The sequence below is a fragment of the Macrobrachium rosenbergii genome, chromosome 36 (assembly GCF_040412425.1).
Source record: "Macrobrachium rosenbergii isolate ZJJX-2024 chromosome 36, ASM4041242v1, whole genome shotgun sequence".
In the NCBI taxonomy this organism is placed as follows: domain Eukaryota; kingdom Metazoa; phylum Arthropoda; class Malacostraca; order Decapoda; family Palaemonidae; genus Macrobrachium; species Macrobrachium rosenbergii.
Window position 1 is genome coordinate 15,134,577 of NC_089776.1, and position 25,610 is coordinate 15,160,186.

Sequence of the window (25,610 nt, forward strand, 5' to 3'; positions counted from 1 at the left end):
TTACCTTCGAATTTCTTTTGTTGTTATTTCTATGAGTGAATCACTTGCCAATGTCGTTATTTTTATGTAAATAAACTGTAAAGTGCAAAACTCCAGTGGTATCATTATAGGTCCTTGCTTTGCCCTCTAGAACGCATTGTCTCTACTATGACTGGTATTACTGAATGAGTGGAAATAAAAAGGGATCGCAATAAGTAGCTTTAAAACTCCCCATCACTCAGTTAGTCATAGAGCGTAGAATGGAGTCCGAGAGGATGAGAAGCCCCAACTCTGAGGACATCCTGTAAAAGTCTCCTCGGAGAAAGTGGGACAAAAGCTACCAAGTTTTTGTGCACTGGTGAATACTGTTTAGCCCATAATCGGCGAATTAAATTGATTATTAACTGACTGATTGTGCACTTATAGAGAACACAGGTATGTAGATCTTTTCTTTAGGTATATCTCCACCAGCTCTAGTAGCAAACAATACCAACTACCAACCAAAATAAAAATCAACCCCATGTAAACTGCACCAACACAAAACAACATATTATATATATATATATATATATATATATATATATATATATATATATATATATATATATATATATATATATATAAATATAACACAAAACAATATTATATATATATATATATATATATATATATATATATATATATATATATATATATATATATATATGTGTGTGTGTGTGTGTGTGTGTGTGTGTGTAATATATGATATATGAATAACGTAAATATAATAGACAGAAAAAGAACTGAGAAGAGAACCATTGATAGAAGAGAGAGAGAGAATATTATAAAAATGAAACAAGAGAGAGAGAGAGAGAGAGAGAGAGAGAGAGAGAGAGAGAGAGAGAGAGAGAGAGAGAGAACAATGAAACAGGAAGTGTTATGACTGTGTCGTGTTTACGTAGCAAAACACAGGTGCCAGTAATCTAACCGCAATTGTAGCAAGGATGTTTACTCGCCTCACCTGTGAAGCTTACCTGTTCAATCTCGCCAGAAATAAAGACTTCCAGTGACGTAAAAAGAACCTCCTTTGTAGGAGAGGTTAATTCATCTAATGACACCCAAAAGGACGTCCTTAGATAAGTTACAGCCAATTAGACTTCTACCAAGGGCTGGACAGAAGCTGTTGCCCACCTACAGTAGGATGGGCATTCCATTTTGAAAAACCTTCAAAAGGGAAGGAAGAGAAGCAGAAAGACAGAGAAGGACAGAGAGAAGCAGAAGAAGAAGAATAGAGCCTTGGTGGAGGGAGGTCGTAGCCTCACCAGTTGTGGGTTGAGAAGCAAGGTTAAAACTTCGATTTATATTCATATACTAATTAACTTGTATATATATCTCTCACTTGTATATGTACAGTGTTATTTTTAATTAGTGTGTTAATGAAGTAAGAAAGCTGCACTGTGTCTTTCTAAAGCCTCCTCGGACTCAAACGCTACTATAACAACAAAGCCAGAAATGATAAAGTATATATAAAGGAAAAATAAACTTCTTGACATGGGCAACGAATAAAAAGCACAACAGAAGGTGGTAAAGAAACATTACAAAAAGAAATCATCACATAAAAAGGGTGACAATAAAATCAACATTACAAATATATATATATATATATATATATATATATATATATATATATATATATATATATATATATATATATATATATATATATATATATATAGTATATATATCATCTACTCGTCACTTATTAACAGATACATATGTAATTGTAATAACACAATAGTTCCTCGAATTCCATACACTTTTAAAATATATACTACAAAATATGCAAGATTATGGAGCAATGATATCGAACCTGCATCCTGAGTATCAGAATATATATATATATATCAAAAATAGTTAAGAGAGCATTGTGATAATTACGATTATTTATATATATACATATATATATTATTATGATTCAAGAATTCGCTAGCAAATTGCGTCCCTCCCCCTCCTTTGTTGTTGTTGGTTGTTCTGTCGTGTTTCATTTGCATGTTTATTTAAAAACAGGGGTTTTTGGTTTCGAGGCAAAAAGTAATAAGACCTAGCAGGTGCAATGAGTCAAAGAATCTGTGTTGGACACCCCTGCCCCATAGGAGGATAAAAGGCAGAAACCCACGAGGTCGACACACGCGGGCTTCTTACAGGCTGTATGCATCCCCTTAAAATAGGCATAAAATTAATAAAACGAAGAAAGGACTTCATAAAATGCTATACCGGAAAATTTTAAGGTAAAAAAGATAAGTAATATTTTCAAAGAGAAAGCCAGAAATCTAATTGACTGCCTCTTTCTTTGCACCCTCAGTGCAGCTTGAATTCATTAACAACATTTCTATTTCAATATGTCATCTATGTAAATAGGTTCAAAAAGAAGTCAGAATCACAAGCTAAATTACTTACCTGTCTCACACACAGATTTCAAACTAAAACACGGAAAAACACACACACACACACACACACACACATATATATATATATATATATATATATATATATATATATATATATATATAGTAATCTTATGCATGTTTATTTCTGTTTGGTTTCTAAGATAAGAAATTCTTACAGGCTGTATCTTATAAAATAGGCATAAAATTAATAAAACGGAGGACTTCTAAAATGCTATTTTTAAGAAAAAGGTAAGTATTAATTGACTGCTTCTCTAACAAATTTCTATTTCAATACTAGGTTCAAAAGAAGATAAAAATATATTAAAATATATATATATATATATATATATATGTATCAATATATAGTATCATATGTATAATATAAATATGCATATATATGTGTTATATATAACTTATATATAAAAGGGATAAAAATATATTAAAATAATTATGTTCAAGTAGTTCAGTGAAAGTAGGTATTTTTCAATTCCCTTTATTTAACAGTAAAAATCACTGGTCTGTCGGGTGGAATTCCACAAATCAGACTACACAGTAGGTCATCTAAAAAGGATAGACAAAAATAACCCCATTCAATAAATTAATGCATCAAAGTGAATAAATGGAGACTCATTAACAAAGCTCACCCTAAATACACTGCCATAGGTTAAGGATTTTTAACAACGAGATCATTCGTTTTCTAGTCAAGCGAGACTATGGCTTCTACTCCGTGGAACCTTGCTGGGCATAATGATAATAAATAAAGACAACAACAGGAAGAGCCAACAACCAACCCCTGCAAATTATGGGACGTAGAAATGTTTCTCATGACTGCAGTTTTCCTTCTCCCAAAAAAATTATTTGCAACTTGTATTTCACTCAATGTATATCTAACTTACCACTCTGTTATCGGTGAGGATTAAAGATATTAATGTCAATGTAACAAAAATTATAATTAATATAAAAAATATTGAAATGCAAGTGTCTCTCTATCACTCTATCTTCAATATCATTATCATCTCAGGTGATACGTCTTTCTTTTATGTTGAAAACTGTAGTTTACATCTTAATGACGTAAGCACGTGCGGAATCACCATGCAAACGTGAGTGACAGTAGAATTTCATAAATGTCACAGTCTCTCTTATGATTATTACTTCCAATAATCATCATCATCTTTTAAATTGTTATTTTGAAGAAGAAGAAGAAGAAGAAGAAGAAGAAGAAGAAGAAGAAGAAGAAGAAGAAGAAGAAGAAGAAGAAGAAGAACAGTCATAGTATTCTAGACACAAAAATGCAAGCGGTTGATGAGCTTCTGTTGAAAGACTAACTTTCCCATGACCAGAGGAGAGAATATCGCCACACGTCCAGCAGAGGAACGACTGAAAATGAAGAGGGTCACCACCAAAAATCTCACACTTATGACAAAATGTAACGAAAACTTCAGATTTCCGTTAGCATGCACCATAAGGCCGAACAAAGGATCCAGTCATCGATTTCTTTGCCTTCCCGTGAAGAAAACAGTTACTGTAAGCACTGTCTTGCTCTTGACACTACTACAAAAGGTGTCAATCATTTACAAATTTTATAGAGGGTTATAACTACGTAACGTTCAGGTTTCAAGTGCCATAATGTTTCTAATCATTATTATTGATGTTCAAAATGATTATATATCCTTATTCAAGAAGCCAAAAATCAACAAATTTGCTTCCACAAGCGAAGCGCAACAAGATAAAGAGAGACGGACTACTGTAGGCAGAGCAGCCACACTCCAAAGAAGAAACTGTGATTTGCAAGAAATCTGAACCGATATGACAAATTTCACGCCCGTAACAATTAGCCTTCGGAACGATTATGGTAAAGAGAACGGAAAAAAATATAATGTATCGCTCACACGGAGATCGGAAAAAAGGGCTTCGCTTGGAAACAATGACAGCCACTATGCCATGGTGCCAACCGGAGACCTCTTATATATACGGTCTTTATCATGTGGTTGGTAGCGGTTCTTTAGTCTGGAAGGGTGACCCAAAGGTCAAACGGTTTTACACAGACAAGTCTATAAGCTCTCGTTAAGGAAAAAGGTATCCTCCCTCAGGAAGTCTCCTTTCTCTTCCTCGTTCGCTTTCACAGGTGTGTATGCATATAATCGTATATACATACATATATACACATACATACATACATACATACATTATATATATATATATATATATATATTTATATATATATGTGTATATATATATAATATATATATTTGTATTTTGTACTTAGTATCGGTATCAGTCCACTTCTACCATGATGGCTGACTGGTGAGTTTGTAACACGTGGGCTGATATATCTAAATAAAAAATGTGATTCGACAGGAATATGTATAGCAGAGTTGAAAGCAACGTATACCTCTCTAGGTGGCTCAAGTGGTCAAAGTCAGTCTATCGTTGTTTCTAAACCATAAAACGGTTCGAATTCCATTGATGACGAAGCATTTATCAGTTGTCATTCCTTGGGAGTAAGTTATTCCCAAGGGATGGTGAGTTGGATTCTGAATGATTTTTATGGCTTAATATTTGGCAATAGAGAAAATGTCACTGTGTATGTGACAAACATTCATATATGTATATATATGTACACACGCACACGCACACACGCATGCATATATATATGTATGTATATATATACATATATACATACATATATATATATTATATATATGTATATATATATATATATATATATATATATATATATATATATATATAAAACCAATCCACAAAATGGATAAACATACTATACACAATACTTATATATATATATATATATATATATAAAACCCACTCCACAAAAAATGGATACACATACTATACACAACTACTTAAGAAGGGTGTTTCAAGGTGGAATATTGAAAAAAACGAAAAATATTAAAATAACCAGACAGGTTTAACGCTTTGTTAATTACTACACAACAGCTGTCTTCCTACATTCCTCGCCTGATGAGTGTTAAGAAAGCTCTTGTCTTTGAGGATGGGCGACTTCCTTCGCTCCATCTTCCCCTTCTACTTTTCTCTTGTCTTTTTAAATATGTTTGCTATGACTATGCTTTTCCTCTTCCTCATTTCCTTCCTTCCTCTTCAATCTTCTTTCTTCAAGACTAAGGGTACAAGCTGTCACTATGCCTTCATCTTAAGCTTTACGCTTTGTCTGTAAGAAATTTTAATTCCCATCCTTTTTCTCTGACTTGAATTTTATCGTTTCCTTCGCAACCCTACCTACCTACTCCCTGGGACTCGCTGCTCTAACACCCTCTTTCTTACTGCTCTTTGCCACTTCTGGCCCGGTGATTAGAGAGGGCAGAATGATGACATCAGCGAATGCACGCTTCAATTCACTGTCCTCGCTTTTCTTTTAATCTTCTTTTCTCTGCGGAGTTGCATCGTGAGTTATGGGCTGCTTAAGATCAAGAGCCCGTGCCAGCATAAAGCTGGCTAAATCTAGATAGGCAGATACGACCTGGGTTAAAGAATATTTGGTTTGCCACAAGAAACGTTGTCATAAACCACGTTACACAGCCATCGTAAAAACTGACGTACACGCTGGCAACAGAGTTTGATTTACTGTTATTTTTCCGTCCTCTCAAAAGCGATTATTTTTTCATGTGAGGCCAGTTATGAATTCTAGAAAGGTCATTTGTACAGAAGGGAAATTTTTCGTCAGTGTCAAGAAGGCGCCACTGAAGCTTTATAAAGATTACGAATATAGCAGCCCTAAGCAAAAAAGTAATTCTAAAAATATATGAGCTAAATATACGAGTTTTACCGAAGCAAAAATTAATGGAAACTGAGAGTGAATAAGATAATGGGAATCACCTCTTTTAACAGAAACGCGTCAAACGATAGACCTGATAACTTTGGGTAAGGGTTTTAGTAAAGTAGAAAAATGAGGAATATAGACGCAGATTACACAATGCCACATTTAATTTAATGTTATCATAATTCTCAGCGTGGAACACGGAAGGCAACGAACGGTGAGGACAAAACAGTAAGACTGAATATAAGAAACTAATCGGGAATATAAGTAAAAAAGAATAATTAATGCTTCTTTTTTATTTAGATTTTTTAATAAGTTTTTTTAGGATTCAGAACTTGAATAGAAATGGGGATATGTGATCGGCTAGTTGAATGATTATTGATTTATTTTACAGAAAAAAGGGTCATGGGTGTACACGTGTACACTTGCGGAAGTAAGCAACAGAAAAGCATAACAGATTATGTTGTAGTAAACGAGACGATGTTTAAAAACTTGAAGGAAATACTGAGAGACGAAGAAAAAGCCACTGTTGATGTCTCAGCTCACAACGTGAGAAACATTCAGTTCTGTTCAAGCAAAAGTTGTAACAAAGATAAATGGGAGGGGAAAAACCGCCACAAAAGAGATGAAGCGAATTTTAAGGAATATATTACAGTGTTGGAAGAAATCTCTCAAATCAGAAGCAGACAGAATAACAGGAACAGATTACACAGCGCAAGAGGCAGCAGAGATGGTATTAAGAATACACAAGAGGAAGATGCTGGAGAAAGCAAAGTACGGAAATAACCCCGGGTGAACGATGAAATTAGAGGAGGAATAATAGAAAGAGATGAATTAAATAGGAAAAAAGAAATGAAAAAGACGGAATAATAACGGAAACCTCACGGAGTGATGATGATCGAAAGAAGGAAGAAGTGCAAGAACTAATGAAGAGGGAAATAACCATCTACGAGAGAAAAATATCAGAAGTAAAAATGGATAAGAATAAGAGGCTTTGGAAAAATATAGATAAATGGGAAATAAATAAAATTTCAAAGAAATGTAATTCATCTCTAAAATGGACAGGACCTCAAATCAACTTAAGAAGCCAAAGAGGGGTTGGTCAAACACTGACTATATATATATATATATATATATATATATATATATATATATATATATATATATATATATATATATATATATATATATATATATATATATATATATATATATATATATATATATATATATATATATATATATATATATATATATATATATATAACGTACATGAGAATAAAATTAATGTAATATGGAAAGAAGGATGGGTGAAATGAACTGACACAATTGAGAGATTGCAGAAAAGAGGGAAAATATAGCATTCCGAGAATATTTAGTGAACATTATGATTGTTTATGAGAAAATAAGAAATAAACCCACAGAGAAGCCAATAATTACGTTAGATGAATTCAAGAACTGCTTAAGTAGACGACTGAAAGAGCCAAAGTAGGCCGAAACGGTCTGAAAGAAAACCAGAATTAAAACTGGTTATGAAGTAGAAGAAAAACCAGAAAACTGGATGAAGTCAAAACGACTGAGAAGAAAAAAGGTCATTAGCAAATGACCGAAGACAAATAGCCCTGCTAAATATGTCATATAAGATATTTATGATGATAATAAAATAAGAAATTTTTAAAGAATGGAGAATAAATAAAAAAAGGCAATGAGTGTCAGGCAGGGATCAGAATAGGAGGCAGAATAGAAGACAATATCTTATTATACAAAACTGTGTAAAAGACAATTACAGAAACAGAAAGCCCCCACTACTAACTGCTACAGAGTCTAAGAAAGCTTTTGACCGCAGAAATATGTCTTAATGTAAGTTATGAAAGAATATAGAATTCACCCATAAACCATAGATCCAGTTGCAAATATACACGAGTATAAGAATGAAAAAGCAAACACTGCCCTGGGGGAGGGAACTGAGCAAGGAATGGAAATGAGAGGCAGAACAAGACAAGGATGCACAGGATCAGCATCACTGCTCAGGCGGATTACACTACTTGAAAGTAACAAGAAGAGGAAGGAAATAAATGGAAAAAGAAATGAGTAAGAACTATAACTTCACTCTTTACTATATTATGTCTTGGTGACAGCAGACAGTATAGAGAATGCAAAACGTATCATACACCTTTTAACAGAAGCAGGGAGAAGTGAGGTCTACAAATGAAAAAATTAGATTTTTAAAATATACAAGGAATGGAGAGGAGGAATTAAAAAGGCCAAATATATGACAACATCTTTGCTTCAGCCATTTTTCTCGGAGCCAGACTAATACATTAAAACTGAATATCATAAAAAGCTACCCAGGAAACTGAAATTTTTGTGAAAACGAAGATCTAATCCATCTTTTTAATTTTGCCAGAATACCGAAAAGAAAGATAAGAGGTCAAGTAGGTGTCTTATGACAACCACATCAAGAGGACACACATGAAATAGTTGAAAAGTTTTTATTCATTTAAAGTAATATAGAAATGAAAAGTAAATCAAATACCTTATGTGAAGAAAAACACAAAAGAAAATAAAAGAAGGAAATATGCAAAAGTAAGACAGAGCACACGCGCAACTGAGGAGCCGTTGCAAAGGAAAAGCCTCCGCCCTGACCAACAAAATCAACGTAAGAAGGGGGAGCAGGGTACTTTTATCTTCTTCCATCTAGAAGTCCGTACCTTACCTCGCAACCCTGGATATCTTCCGCGTTTCTGTAGATGATAAGGAGGTCCCGTAGAAAGTGATACTTAATTCCGGTATTGACAAAGACCACTTACCAGGAATCTCTTCCTGGTCAATCAACCTCCGAACAATAGACAAGACAAAGACCTTATTATAGTGGCAGCGTTCCCGTTACCATCCGCTTTCCCACAATGGCTGTGTCAAACTAATTACGAGACTTTGGGTTTTTGAATTGGCTTTGTTATCGGTCCACATGCATTATTTCGTTCCAAGTCCGATGGGATGGGTGACTGGTTGGTCTTTTTTATATATGAAATTTTTATCTGTAATTTGCTGTGCATCTCTATTTTACTTGACTTCTCGGTTTATTATGATAGTATATCAAGTGGAAGCTTGTTTAGTAAGTTATGAACTTCCGCAGGAGGAGGAGGAGGAGGAGGAGGAGGAGGAGGAGGAGGAGGAGGAGGAGGAAGTGCTGCCGTCACCTGGCAGTCGTTTGAAAAGAAAATTCCCACAACATGAAACTGCGGGAGTGGTTGTTCTGTACATGGGATTTTCATATTTCTTTGTCAGCGTTAATTATTTCTGTGGCGTTCGTGAAAGATGCATTTTGTATGATGACGGTTTTGTAAGGTAATCTTGGATGGTAAATATGCAAAACTACTCTGCATGTTAAAGCAAACCTACTACTAAATCTTACGCACTGCTCTATACAGATATCTTCCACAATCCATAGTCCTCACTCTCTGATTCCACAGTTAGAATATATTAAGAAGACATTCTTGACAAACTCACAAAGAAAACAAGCTGAGAGGCTTTTTGTTTCCTTTCACATTTACTGACTAATTTGCTATGCCCTGGCAATAACTTAAACCTAAGGGGAATTATAATATATATATATATATATATATATATATATATATATATATATATGTGTGTGTATATATATGTATATATGTATACATATATATATATGTATATATATATATATATATATATGTAATATATATATATATATATATACATATATATAGATATATATATATATATATATATATGTTATATATTTATATATATGTAGTGTATATATATATATATATATATATATATATATATATATATATATATATATATATATATATATATATATATATGAAACTAATAAAGGGATGAGCACGTGTTTCACATAATAAAATTCTGACTCACCTCGCGTTTGAACCCATGTCTCTCAAATAACAGGCCAGGGCGTTGCCAGTTGACCCACATAGGCCATAAAAGAAGTTGGAACGTAGATACTTCTGTACCTGAAGTTTTTCATGGGCAGGCTGCCTAACATCCCATCGAATTTTATCCAACTTCCCGACCCATCAGTGAATCAGTTGGCAACACCGACCACATGAGCACGTGTTCCACAGCAGTACATCTCTGACTTACATTTTACCCAAGGTCATTTGAAAGATGGGTTCGATCTCGATGCGAGTCAGAAATTTATTTCTGTGAAACATGTGCTCATGTGTTCATTAGTTTCATCATATTCATGCTGAAGGGGTAATTTAAATGAAATATTACCAATTGAGTCACTGATGGGTCGGGAAGTTGGATAAAATTCGCTGGTATGTTAGGAGGCAGCCTGCCCAGGAAAATCCTCAAGTACAGAAATGCTTAGATTCCAATTTCTTTTAAGACATGTGAGTCAGTTGGTAAAGCCCTGGCCTGTCATTTAAGAGACAGGATTCGATCCTGATGCGAGTCAGAAATTTATATATATAATTTATATATATATATATATATATATATATATATATATATATATATATATATATATATATATATATATATATATATATATATATATATATATATATATATATTATTCTACGGTGATGAAGGAGGAAGCCCAATATCCAGACATAGGGCAGATGGAAAGGCTCACGAACAATTAACATAGTTTATTGTGGCCGACGGGGTTTGGCAATAATCCATTGCATCTTCAAGACTGGAATTACACAATTTTTTCATTATAAGAAGGACGTCACTACATAAAATCCAGATATAATATACATTTCTTTTTAATTTAAAATACTCTGAAACAACCTGGCCAGCACGCGGCTAAAATGTGACCAAACATAAAAAAGTAAAACGGGCACGAAGTAAACAAAACATCGGAACAGTTAGGTCATAAATAAAGGTGTGGAAGAGGTTTGGGTATTTAACGACGGAACCAGGGCTTTTATGAGCTCGTTTTCATGCTGGGCTGTAGCTATTATTTTGAAGTTTTTTTATATCAATCTGCGTTTTGCAGACTGCAGAGTGATCGCGGATGTTTGAGGACGAGCTTACGGCTCTGGAATCAATTTTCATAAAAGCACTGGTTCCATCGCTAAATACCCAGACCTCTTCCACACCTTTATTAGCGGCCTAAATGTTCCGATGTTTTCACTTCCTGCCCGTTTTACTTTCTGATGTTTGGTCACATTTTAGCCGCGTGCCGGCTAGGTTTGCTGTATAGTATTTTAAATTATAGTTGGACTGTATTTAGTGACTTTCTTTTTATAATAAAAAAATTGTGTAATTACAGCCTTGAAGAGGTAATGGATTACTAGGAAACGCCGTTGGCCACAATAAACTGTTAATTGTTTGTGGGCCTTTCCATCTGCTCTTGATGTATATATGTATATATATATATATGTGTATACAATATATATATACATATATTTATTATAAATATAATATATATATATATATATATATATATATATATGTATAAATAAATAAATATATATACATATATATATATATATATATATATATATATATATATATATATATATATATATATATATATATATATATATATATACACACACACACAGATCATTTTCGACATCAGAAGATATCGAACTGAAAACTTGACAGAATTCTCAAAAATTCCAACTTCCTTGTCTAAAAACCTCGAACATTTTACAGAGATGTAAATAAGTCACATCCCCAATCTTTTAAGGTAATTTTTTAAATATTCCCATTATTGATACAAAGTCCACCTGTAGTGGAAATATTGTTACGAATTTTGCTGAGAGAAGCTGTAGGGATGATCATAATCAATAACATACTAGAGGAAGTTGATGTGGTTGTGCATTAGATGACAAACAAGTCAATTCCTGATGGAGAGAAGATAATCTTATGCATAATTCGAGAAACCCGAGCGGGTAGGATTACCCAAATCGTCCTAAAATGTAATCCTTAAATCCAAAAGGCTATTTACGATAATGATAAAAGTTGCGAATGTTTCGATGGATGCATGTAAAGTTATGATTGTTACAGTGGGGTGTAGTTAAGGTTATAATTGTTGCGATGGGGTACGGATAGTTATGACTGTTTGATATTACAGTTATAACATAGGTGGTAACTGAGTTGGTAACCAAGGAACAGTTATCAGGTGATGACCTGTTTTTGCCATCAAAATGACGTCTTGAGAGGAAAGTTGAAAAAATGACGAGTCTGTGGTAACTGAGCTGGCAGTCATTTAAAGTATACCTTAGTTTAACCAGACCACTGAGCTGATTAACAGCTTTCCTAGGGCTGGCCCGAAGGATCAGGCTTATTTTACGTGGTTAAGAACCAATTGGCTACCTAGCAACGGGACCTACAGCTTACTGTGGAATCCGAACCACATTGCACCGAGAAATGAATTTCTATCACCAGAAATAAATTCCTCTAATTCTTCACTGGCCGGCCGGAGAATCGAATGCGGGCCTAGGAGAATGCTAGCCGAGTACGATATCGACCCATCCAACGAGGAACTTGGCAATCATGTAACGACGAACGCAGTGCAAATGCGGTCAAGTGTAAATATAAATTGTATGAAACAGAAAAGGCAAGCTACATAACACAGGGTGAATGCGGGAGAACGCAAATCTTTGGATGTGGAGATAAGGAGAATAGCAAGGACTGGGCCTTGTGCCTTTCGTTGAAGGGTAACGATGAACTAATACGGGAGTAAGACTATCGGTATTGAGTAGTGTAAACAATATTGCTCTTAGGATTTAAAGAATGCAAAGAAAATGAACTATGCAACTCATATGAAGCAAATATCTGATTTTATTGGGGTGGAAAATTTTCCATGCCTTACTGATATAATGTTTAAAGATGTAAGTACTAGCGTATCTAAGTGCAAGTTACCTGTATTTGGGAGAGTGGCTGTTGCTATACCAATTTTGAAAGGTGCACTTGATTATCAAAACTGAGCGTTGTGATAAGTGTGGATTTGACAATTGATATAATATATTCCGTATGGTTCTTCGAATGCCATTCACAACAAGTGAGCAGGACAAATGGATTTGTGGGTCCCACAAAACGTCTTCGGTGTGGGAACACAGAAGACTACAGTAAAGTAAACCACCTAAAACGTATCTTATCGATAGACATGATCTGTTATGTGAATCGTTTATGACCTAACTTTTGGTTAAGAATGCAAATGGAGTAATTATTATAGAAATACTGTAAAGAAGTTTTCGCTTCAGATGACTCATACTTAACTGTCATCCTTTAAAAACATAAATTCAACAACCATTACTACAGAAGGCTACAAAAGAGAAGTCCACAAATCGCCATGTTGTTTATTGGAGGCGTTTCCTACGGTACTTGGTTAAAACTAACCCTTGTCAGTTTGCTATCCAGTATTTTGCGACAAAAGAACCTAATTAAATTCTTATATTTCTGTAACAGGGGGTACTACGTTGTATTTGTAATTGCATCAACCCGTCATTTTACAAACAAATGCACCAGGGAATGTTTTGCAAATAAAAAACTAATGCCAAGTAATACATCGTGTTCATTCTTAATGGTAACTAGCGGGAATAATCTGGCGTGCGACAAAAAGGGGAGCCATTTCAAAAAAAAAAATAATCCGATGAACTAGGTGCCAGTTCTCTAACACACGGAGGACCGAACGTCGTTAGTGATTCATGAAGACAATATTCAAAGTTATGATTCCAAAATCATGACAAAAAGGTGCAAGTCAACTCAGACGAGGTAAGGACTGGTCATCCGTGAATCAGGCGAATACAGCATCTTTTCTGTATATCAGTCAGACTTTAAAAAAATACAGCTTTACGAAATACTGAATGTAATACGTGCGAGCACTCACACACACACACACACACACACACACACACACACAGAGAGAGAGAGAGAGAGAGAGAGAGAGAGAGAGAGAGAGAGAGAGAGAGAGAGGGGGTCTAAGAAGCCAAGAAACATTAGGAAAAAGCTTCAAGGCTGCGACAATGCTGACTTGGATCTACCGTAACTCAATGGCATGAAAGAACGTCACAGGAGTTCAGCATAATAATAATAATAATAATAATAATAATAATAATAATAATAATAATAATAATAATAATAATAAGCAAGAGAACAGTAATTCCATTATAATAATGTATTCTGATGCGCATCCTCGGTCGATTAACACAAAAAAATTAATAACAATATTTATACTCATTAACTCGTGTAATTACATCAGCCTACATGAAAGTGAAACATAAATCAGGTTAGCCTAATATGGTGATTACATCGCAACAAATCTACGTAGCGCTAAAGTAATCAACAGACCCAAGAAAAAGCTACATTGCTTAAAAGGGCTCATCATCCTACCATTAACGTGGCCTCTGAAAGCGGAAGCAACTGCGCCACGATTATAACAGAAGATCAATCAATATATCAGAAAGCTAAGGGTGAAGGATCCGGCGCCACGTGCATATGGCATCACTTCATCACGCATACCGACAGGTGGCGCCAGATGATGGAGCCAAGGGAAACTCAACGTGACTTTCCAATCCTCTTATTTCAGAAGCTGATCACCCTTGCTATTGACTTATACTCGTACTGCCGCTATGGTAAATCATGCGCAATGACAGAGAAAGTTGCAGACGTGGTTTATAATCTAAATTACACGACTAGGCCTACAGTTGTACAATAACATATAGAAGAGCCAGTTGTTGTCTGTGTGATAGTCATATATTACAATACTTCATGTTCCCAAATCTTTCCATCTTTTTCATGATTATATATATATGTATATATATACACTGTATACATCTTCCACAGAGGACCTCAATAATATGAAAGGTTCAGAAGAGATTCTTTATTCTCTCTGAAGATGGAGGCAGATGTACCCCTAAAAGCTGGTAAACAGAGAATCTCCTCTTTTGAACCTCCCTTATTACTGAGGTCCTCTGTGGGAGTAATAATTATATACACAATGGATTTGTATTGTTTGGAGTATTTTACAATACATATACAATATATATTATCATGTGGTCAAACCCCCAGTTTTTAGCATTAACCTGTTTTAACATTATGTAAGTGCTGTAGGTAGCATTCATGTCGTAAACATACTTTTTTATCTAATATTGTAAGGGAAACTGCCATCACACATTGCTAAGTAATGTCAGGTTTGAGCCTGTGGGATTTGAACTTCTATTGCAATTTGTTGTATGTTTTCATATGATTCACGAAAATGGTGAAAAAATCAAATTTTACATTTTGGTGGTACTATTCCAATAGTCTGTCCATCGTTCTTTTCATCAAAAGATGGTGACAATGGGTTAAGATGGTAAGAAACAATCAATCCGTAAGAAGATCGTGCAAACCCATCACAGCAGAGAGAGAGAGAGAGAGAGAGAGAGAGAGAGAGAGAGAGAGAGAGAGAGAGAGAGAGAGAATGTCACCCATTAACGACATCGAGGATACCAAGAGGAAGAGCAAGAGCCCGTGCTGGCTTATGGCCAACTTAATCTTGACAGACAGACAGAGATTAAATAATGTTCTTACTCGTATTATGAAACGGATGGAATCTGTATTGTTTGGAAGAACAATAACTTAAGAAGCCTTAGTGACATCCTAGTGAATACTGGTATTATCTAGTCCTGATCACTGATCAAGTCCTTGACTTGGATGTGCAGTTTAACTGTCATTGTCTCATTGCTTAGAGCAATAATGGTGTAAGGGTTGCTGGATAGTACTCTCCAAGTATTGCATTCATAACAAAAATCTTGGGGAGTATTCTGTTAAGAAACTTGAGATTAATTAAAGGAGTCATTGATAGAGTGCACTATTGTAACTCTATTATAATCTGCCGAAGACACAACTTAGAAAACTGTAGTATATATACAAAACAGAGCATCGCGGTAAATAAAGGGTGTTGCACCTCGTAATAAGATGACCCCTGTATTACTTGAATTGCAGTGGTTGGGTGTCCCATCTTATAATAATGTTTCAGATATGTGCTATAATTCATTAATCTATCCAAACTCGATTTGCAAAGTATTCAAGAGATTCACTGTACATAACAGAGGCAACATATGGTGTCAACGCAAGACTAGCTACAGATGGTTTCACGTTATCCAAGTCAAGATGAACTTTGAATGTTGGTTTCACAGCCTTCGAATATGTAACCGAAATGTACAAGAAGCCTCCACTTTATTTTCTGAGTGTTATGATAAGTGTGAATATGCCATATGGTCTTTTGACTGTCTTTGATTACATTTGAGTAGGACAAATGGAATCTGCTGGTCCCACAGAGCAATTTCGGCGGAATCAGACCAAATAAGAAGGATAGTATCAGTAAGAGAGAGAGAGAGAGAGAGAGAGAGAGAGAGAGAGAGAGAGAGAGAGAGAGAGAGAGAGACTGAAATGCATTACGGCATTTATTAAATTTTAAGAATTCTAAAAGACGTACGAGAGTTGCAACAGTTCTTGCGACCGATGCGAAACTGAATACTTTACAGGACAAAATGATCAAAACTTTTGTTGGTGTAGCAGCGTCTAAGAATAATAAGAGACCTTAGATATCGAGATGTAAATGTCTAGAAAGATTTGGGGTTGGAATAAAAAGTTTAGGCCTAAGGCCAAGCGCTGGGACCAATGAGGTCATTCAAACCTGGAAGGGACATAGAAAGTAAAGAAGGTTTTGAAGTTGTAACAGGAGGAAGACCTTGCAGTTGCACTATGAAAAAACTGTTAGGAGAGGGTGGAAAGTAAGACGGGAGACAGATAATATGAACGGGAGTACAGTAAAAGGAATGAAAGAGGTATTAGCTAGGGGTCGAAGGGAAGCTGCCAAGAACCTTAAGTGATGCTTACAGTGACTGCAAGGTGCAATGATGGCACTAACTCCTGCGGGGATCTAGGACGAGATTTTGGATCAAGGTCAGTGACAGTGGCGCCTCCTATCAAAGGAGGCAACAATTAGCATTCACATGTTTTTCCATCTAAAATACTCGCCTTTAAATTGCCAGGTGCACAGCATTTGAATTAATTATCATACTGAAGTGAACTAATGTAATTCATTTGGCTTATAAAAAGCTATGTAATGATAGCTTCATATTTACCTGTATCCATTTTTGTTGAAATAGGACTGACTACAAGATTTATGAAAATGATCTTTGATAGGACTATTACAGCGCCACAATATTCCTAATTAAAACAAATTTCTGGCCTATGAAACGTTTAATTACTCAATTTTGGATATTTCTTCACTTTCATGATAAAATTTATATAAAATTTTTCAGATTTGTACCAGTTTTTCAGGTTGTAAATGCACTAACTTTTAGGGACAAATTAAATTTTTTGAAATGTATTAAGTTACCAGTCAATAATGACTGTCAGTAGGCAATAAACAATGAAAAAAGTTCCTTGTATTTTACAAGAGATATACGAATACATACAAATTCAATTCAGACCTTCCGTTTTTAATGTCTATTACTAAATAAAAGTGACTCCACAGAAAATAAACTGAATAAACACGAATATAAAAAACTGTTCTAATTATTTCCAAGAAAATAATCATTGCCTGTTACAGGAGATTTATAAACGTATACTTACTCGTGCCAATTTATTTTACCTATACTTTGGCTTTGTTCCACTTAGCTATTCTCGCATCACACACTTGCCATTCAAATTTACAGTAATAGAAAAGGAATAACCTAACAATGGACTTGCCCATGTTGTGGAATGCTCAGAGACCACATTTACTGTCACCAAGGTATCTACAGTCATTGTTCTGACGTTCATGCTCTTGGGGCTGCTACAAAACACAACATTCATCTCCCATTTGCCAGCATGCTATCTGGAATATTTACTTGAGATGGCATCGTTCCAAGAAACTTGGCCCTCGACACTAATACCCTAATACTGGTTGACACTGCTGCTGTTAGAACCAATATTTGTCAACTAGGAAAATGGTCGCCTGTCAGAAATCGTCAGAAAGTCTATTCTCCAGCTGAGCTAGAAAGACATTTAACACATTCATGAGTTAGGTTTTGTAAAAACAATATAGTCGTCTTCCGTTGTTTTCCGGGAAGCAAAAACATGAAAGGTAATGCCGTGGGTCCTCCTATCACAGTATGTACAAATCATATTGACATTTCTGTTCATATCTCGGTCGCTTCCATCCGCTGAGGCGCCACTGTCCAAGATCCAAAATGGCGACGGGTAAAGTGCACAGCCTTAGTTTATAAGGTCTCTGATAATAATTGATAATTAAACTACGCGTGTATGTATATATATATATATATATATATATATATATATATATATATATATATATATATATATATATATAATGCACAAGGAAACTTAACACCAGCAGTGAAATCTTCTAGAGGGAAGATACTTTTTATGCTAGACAATGTTTATGACTATTATATATATATATATATATATATATATATATATATATATATATATATATATATATATATATATAATGTTTATGATATATACATATATATATATATATATATATATATATATATATATATATATATATATATATATATATATATATATATATATAGTGTTCAACCTCATGATTTTTCTGTCGAACGAAAAGAGACTGTCATGTGTAACTTTGAAGAATACAACCTCTTCTTTTCTCGAATGAATATGGGATCGCGCATCTCCCCCCCTCCCACCCCAAGGGAGATAGTACCATCACTGCACCTCATGTGGCGCACTGCAGGCATCAGCCTACTAAAGGTTATTTGCAGCATCTCTTCGGCCCTAGCTGCAAACACTTATTAACTTTTTACTTTACATCTCTCCTTACTTCCTTTCTTCCATCTTTCTGTCCAACCACTCCAGCTCTCTCCTTTCACCTCAAGCAGTGACTGACTGAAAGTGGCCTGGTGCTTGTTCTTGTGGCCAAATTTTCATAAATCAAATCTTTGCAGTCAGGTAAAATTATATGTAATCTCCAGTGACATAGAGATACTAATAGTAATAGGGCAATGCATTAACATCTGTAACCTTATGTGGGAAGAAAAATATTGCATAAATATCAACACTACCGCTCTTCCAATTTGACTGGCAGACTATATAGGAAAGACCTGCCTGAAAAGAATACATGACAGTCTGTGTTCTCAGTAGTCAGGCAGGTTAGCAAATGGACTGCAGTTTTGAAAAAGCATGAAAATTTCAGGATATGATCAGCAGGACCCCAGATTTATGTTTTGATATGGTAGCACTTTGGTTTGACCTCTGATGACCATGAGATGCGTTTTTTCAAAATGGCTGCCAGATTTTGACTTTTCCATATAACTTAAATTGCTAAGCCAGAAGGAACATGATTCTGGTTTCTAAACCTATGTTTTTGAGGATGAAAAGTTTAAAGACACTCACAAAAATTACCTAGAAATGGTGAGCATCTTGTATTCCGAAACGGATGACATATGAAATATGAAAAAAATATGGAGTCATGAACTTAAGGTTGATAAGAACATAATTTTTCTCAAAATCATGAATTTGGTTATAATGGATCCAATACTGTTTACAGTCTGGCCTGTTGGGCCAAATTATGTTTACTTTATTATAATGGTTACCAAATAAAGTAAATTTACAATAATTTGTTATAACTGTAATAAATGGATTTTTGTCTTTGTGTACTCTGCATGCATATGTTCTAAATGGGAAATATATTAAACACTTGAAAAAGCTGGAGTCAATTTAACAATCAAAGTGCAAAGTGGCACTGAAAATGATCTGCATTTTAAATTAAAACTTTGAACATATTGCATGTTTTGTCGTATATATTAAGAGAGTGACTGTTAATCATGAAAGCGTTGCTTGTGTGCTTATTTTTTGTTATGCCTGTGCCTCAATATCTGGCATACCTTTTGTTTCAGGGTGAGCATCTTCACTTGATCCTAATTTGGTGGTCTGAGCTTAGAATAGAACTGTAGAAATAGAATGCTTACTGATCTGCTTCTTTGCACATGGTAATCATATGCTGCCTTGCTAATCAAGAACTTTGAATATGCTTAAACGGCAAAATACTCTTGTAGATAGCTTCTTTCCTGACAACCTCAAACAACCAAAGGTGATCAACACAACAAACTGGGAAATCTGTGCACCGTGTCAAGAAGGAACCAGTGACGATCCAGATATACAATGCCTCATCCGTTCCACCAGGAAACCAATGGATGCCGGTTAAGTAGCACTTGCTCAAAATTTGTTTAAATGTGAAGAAGCTAGCTACTTTCCTTTGCCCCTAGATCCTAGGAGATTAGATGAAGGAAAAGGTATTGAAACAACCCGACTTACGAATGAGGTAATATGGCACAAACGAAGCACACTTGTGTGCTACCAAACCAAGTTGAAAAGGCACCTATAGCAGCAAACAGCAGAAAAGCAGTAGTTTTCAGCCTTTAGCCTCCATACATGATACCGAGGAGTCCTTGTGTTTCTTCTGCAATAAACCTGCTGGTCTTGAAGGATTCCGAGAGGCTAGGACCAAAGAGCTAGGTGAAAATGTTAGACACTGCACTACAGTGTTACAAGATACTAAGCTGTTATCCAAGCTTGCCTCTGGAGACAAGGTAGTCTTAGATGCTACTTATCACCTGAAGTGTTTGAGCAATCCTACAACACGACCAGAAGTGCTATGCAAAAGGATGACACACATGATGCCTACCTGAGGAAATAGCTTCTGCTGAGCTTGTAGCATTTATTGTGGAAATGCAAGATTCAGATTGTGCACCAGCCTTAAAATTGGCTGTCAATGATGAAGCAGCAGCTGTTCAGCTGTTGAATCCTGGCAATGCAAAAATACCCTCAAGAAAATGCAGACAACATGGTTCTGCCATATGTGTCAGCTTACTTGTAGAAAACATGGGGTGTTGATGTTGTGTGGGACAAGTACAGAGCTGACAGTTTGAAAACTGTAACACGACAGAAGAGAGGAAGTGGAATTCAGAGACATGTCAAGCTATCTACCATATATAAATGGCAGTGCCAGATGGCAAGGAAGTGTATGCTACACAAGGCTCACCTGAGTGCCATGACCCCATGTTCTCATGAAGAGGCTGACACTACATTGTTTCTATCAAAATCAGCAGTGTGTACACTGATGTATTGGTGACTGCAGTGGCATCATTTCACAAGATTCATCCAAGTGAAAAGTGGATTGCTTTTGCAACTGGACAAAGTTACTAAACCATTGATGTTCATAAATTGGTTAACTCTCTCAGCCCCTACATTGCCAGTGCTCTATCCTTCTTCCATGTCTTCACAGGCTCAGACACCAATCCAGCATTCTGTGGAGGAGGAAAACGAACAGCCTGGGACACTTTGCAGGTTTTCCATGAAGTAGCAGAGGCCTTCAGTGAATTGCGTCAGATGCCAAAAGAGCTGAGTGAGGACTGCCTAACACTACTTGGAAGATTTGTAGTTCTTAAGTATGACTGTACTAGTGAAGTCATGAAAGTAAATGAGGCCAGAAAACACCTCTTCATACAGAAATCACGATCTCTGGAAATCACTCCCCCCAACAAAGGCGACCTTGAAGTAACACTTCAAGCATGCTGCATTGCAGGCTCATATCTGGAATCAGGCATTGGTCTGAGAGCCAGTGCAACCAAATCCAGAAACATGAGACTGGAAGAAGGATGATACAGGATGGCAAACCCTCTAGACCACGGCTACTGAGGCATCAGCTGCTGCGTTTAGGATCAAGAAAGAATGTGAAGGGTGCTGCAAGTGTAGAAAGGCAGCACTTCAATGCACAGCTTTGTGTGCTTGTGCAGGTGACTGCTAAAGGTGTATTTTCTGATTAACACAGAGGGTCATGTGGTGCATTCTGGTGGTAGACTACTAAACAGACTATAAAAGAATGATAAAGGGGCATGAATGTGTGTTACTGTGTCAGTAGATATTTCATAATTGGTAATTCATTAGTTATATACTTTATTCCTTAGTTATAATCAGACTTTAAATTTATTTCTGTAATAAATAAATCAGTCAGAACTATTGGACCCATAAGTTGTAATCCCATATCGTGACATCTTCGTAAATACAAGTGCACTGAAATATGGAAATCTGTCATAAACTGTCTCCACCATATTAATAATCAAGATGGCTGCTTATTCTACGTAATTTTTGTGAGTTCCAGTAGATTCCTCAACCACACCAGACCATGAGTCTACTGCCACTGGAACTGGAATGATATGAAATGGTAGCTTTGGTGGCAGCCATTTTGAATAATTTAGTTCCAAGGTCGTCAGAGGTCAGATCCAAAGTGCTGCCACACCAAATCATGATCCCTGGACCCTAATGAACATAATCTAAAAGTGACACGCTTGTTTCAAAACATGCACAATTCCTCATATAATTGGAGCTTAACTGCCCAACTACAGTGCTAAAGTGTTAACATATGTCTTGAAGATTTGAGGACATCAGAAAGAATTACCAATAAGATACCTCAGATAATACACAAGACCCGTATATTAGAGCAAACAAAAGCTCAGTAACGCATTCGAATGCTATCATTGGCAAGAAAATCAGCAACACGTTAGTTATGATGAAATTCTTCTTAACATGAATATGCAAAACACTTAAAGCCTAAGAATAACAACATACCACAAGGTTTAGGCCTACTTATGTGATTAGGCCTACTTATTGTGTTACAGCACAAAGCTTTCATACTTCACATAGTTGCATTTATAAACTCTCCCCATTTTCATAATAACAACCCCTCAAATGTCATGTGAGAAATGGCGGCCCATAAATGAAGATAAAAAAAGAAGGGGTTAATTTCAGGACACGTTATTAAAGGGTGATGAGGAAGTCTATACAATAGCATCAATTATAATGTAATTTGCTCACATACCGTGTTTAATAACATTTCACCGTCATATGCGAGCGCAAGTACAAAAATGGCCTATTTTAACATATACTGATACGGCTGCTAACTTCCGTTTAGAAGTCACGCTATTTGCACAATTGAAAGCCACCGGTATCCAGAAGTAGTCACACGCATCTTGTGATGTGTTCGTAAAAGGGATTGCAATGGACCCCATCATTACAGCTGACATGCTTTAGTATAAATAAGAAATCTGTCCAAATTCTTCATTTGATTTACGTTTCTAAACGCAATGTCATTGGCAATACAACGTCAAATACCAAAGACTAAAAAGAGAGAATCTTAACTATTAGCCCCCTATAATAACTGGTCAAAAACTGACGATCCCATTGCACATGCCTATTTCTGAATTCTAAAATAATACACTGGTTAAACAGTCTAAAGAAAGCATTATAAAAACAAAAACAATATCAACAACATTAATCATACAGACAATGATGGCACATCCAGCTCTATACTGAATCTAGTGCCTTAACTGTCTCTCCAAGTCGAAGTGCATTGGGTCGTTACCAGCAGTCACAGTTTTTGTGGGACGGGACTACCGTTAGCTTGGCTACTTGTGTTTGTCTTTTGCATAAAATTACAGTAATTACTCTGTCTGTCTGTTTGTCTTCCCTTTTGTTGAAATGTTTACTGTTACACCCTTTCTACCTTGATTGATGTAAGGTTTCTTATACAACTAATTTGTATCTGACTATTTCGAACATTCTTACACAAATTTGCTTAGATTAGGAATGAGATGTTCCGTACTATACCTTCTTTTCCTCAACTGCTAGAAAGTTAAACCTTGTACACTTTATTGTCTTGACATCTTATTTTTCTTGCATAAGAGAAGTGAAACTTCCAAATAATAATCACAAATTCACTTTACTGGATCACTTTAATGTAAATAGCTTGAAAACACCTCCTGTTTCTTCTGGAGAAACAATAGCAATCTCGCAACAACAACGAAGAATATCACCAAGCAAAGAACATCAGATGGAATTGAGAAGGAACAGCATTTCCTGTGTTGTAGCTTTCTAAAACTTCCTTCCTCACTTCTTAGCACCAAAGCAACTCAAGGAAGTGAATATTATTTTCTATTTATGAATAAAAACAGAAATCACAGCTCGTCTCTGACACAAAAACGAGCACGCACGAGCGTGGCACGGCCTCGAATACCTGTCAAAGAAGCGCAGAAGAGGGCGCAGAGGGAAGCAGAGCCTTGGGTTGTTCCCTATGCTCTCCGCTAAGGCCCTATTGCAACTGACAGCATTATCCGCGGCAGTATACAGCCGGTGGAGGAGGTTGGAGGTACCTGGGGTTCTGGTTAGTTTGGCGGGACTAGGGGTTTGGTTGGTGAAAGACTTAGGGGTTGGGGGAAGGGGAGACTCATGAGGTTGAGGTATCACGTCCATGGGGAAGTGAGGGGAGGAGGTGGCTTCAGGATGTGGTCATAGAAAAGGAAGAGGTCAAGTTGAATCATGTGGATCTTTCTTTCTCTTTTCAGTGCTTGCAGTGTGAGTTATGCAGTTGCGATGACAAATACAAATAAACCTCATTAGTTGAAAATAGTCTGACTACTAATCCAAACAAACAAAATAATTTTCGAACTTTAAGGATACATGAAGGAAGTAGCCATGATGCTACATCGCTAGTAAAACCATTACACTAACGAGATTGGGGAAGCCCTTGTCGCTTACAAGAGAGAGAGAGAGAGAGAGAGAGAGAGAGAGAGAGAGAGAGAGAGAGAGAGAGAGAGAGAGAGAGAATGTTGTTGGTAGGTCGCATGTGCTGTACAGAATTCATTTCAACGGCGATGTGACTTGAGAGAATACCATATGAATTCCAATAATGAAACAGGAAGCATCCATTGTTGCATTGTGTTTCCCAGGTAATTATCCGACAGAACGTCGATGACTCGCCGAAATTACTGTAAGTGATCTGCAATGCTCTGTAAACCTTAAGCATGGCCCCTTGGTATTCACGGTAATCCTTAGTCTTTAGACGATCGTAAGGTTACAGTGATACACTACAAGGCTGGAAAGGTTTCAGTCCAAAAAAATACAAACCTACAACATTTTAAACTTCCCTGCCTGTATCTACTTGATATCAAGCCTCTGCATATAATTGTTGTTTGATATACCCAGTCTGTTTTATTACGAAGTAATTCGTCCGTATTTTTACTATCCACGAAATCTGTAAGTTTTAGGAACAAAACAGACAGCCTGACCGCCACTCGTACAAGCGGACTCGGATTGAGTTGCCGAGTCTCGTACAACTAGACTGATATCATCCAAAAGTATCTTGGGCTGTTGTGTCTCAGCGCCATGATTAGAAGCTTTCGTCCATTTCGAGCTAAAATTAACTGAATACCACCGTAGTTATCAAGAAAAGAGAGCGAGGAAAGAACTCAAACAACAACAAATACTGGCACCATTTCGCAAATATCTTAGCATATTTCTCTCTCTCTCTCTCTCTCTCTCTCTCTCTCTCTCTCTCTCTCTCTCTCTCTCTCTCT

The 25,610-nt window shown here is 36.0% G+C and overlaps 1 protein-coding gene across 3 annotated transcripts in view; it reads right to left on the minus strand.

Moving 5' to 3' along the window:
• Rho1 (ras-like GTP-binding protein Rho1) overlaps positions 1–24,396 on the minus strand; it is a 208,137-nt gene extending 183,741 nt beyond the window's left edge. The window contains exon 1 of one of the 3 annotated variants that reach the window (XM_067134681.1): positions 24,272–24,392. The gene's annotated coding sequence lies outside the window, so the exon portion shown is untranslated. Of the gene's footprint in view, positions 1–23,865 lie in introns of all 3 variants that reach the window. The other 2 variants (XM_067134685.1, XM_067134682.1) reach the window with 2 other exon arrangements.
• Positions 24,397–25,610: the final 1,214 nt, after the last annotated feature.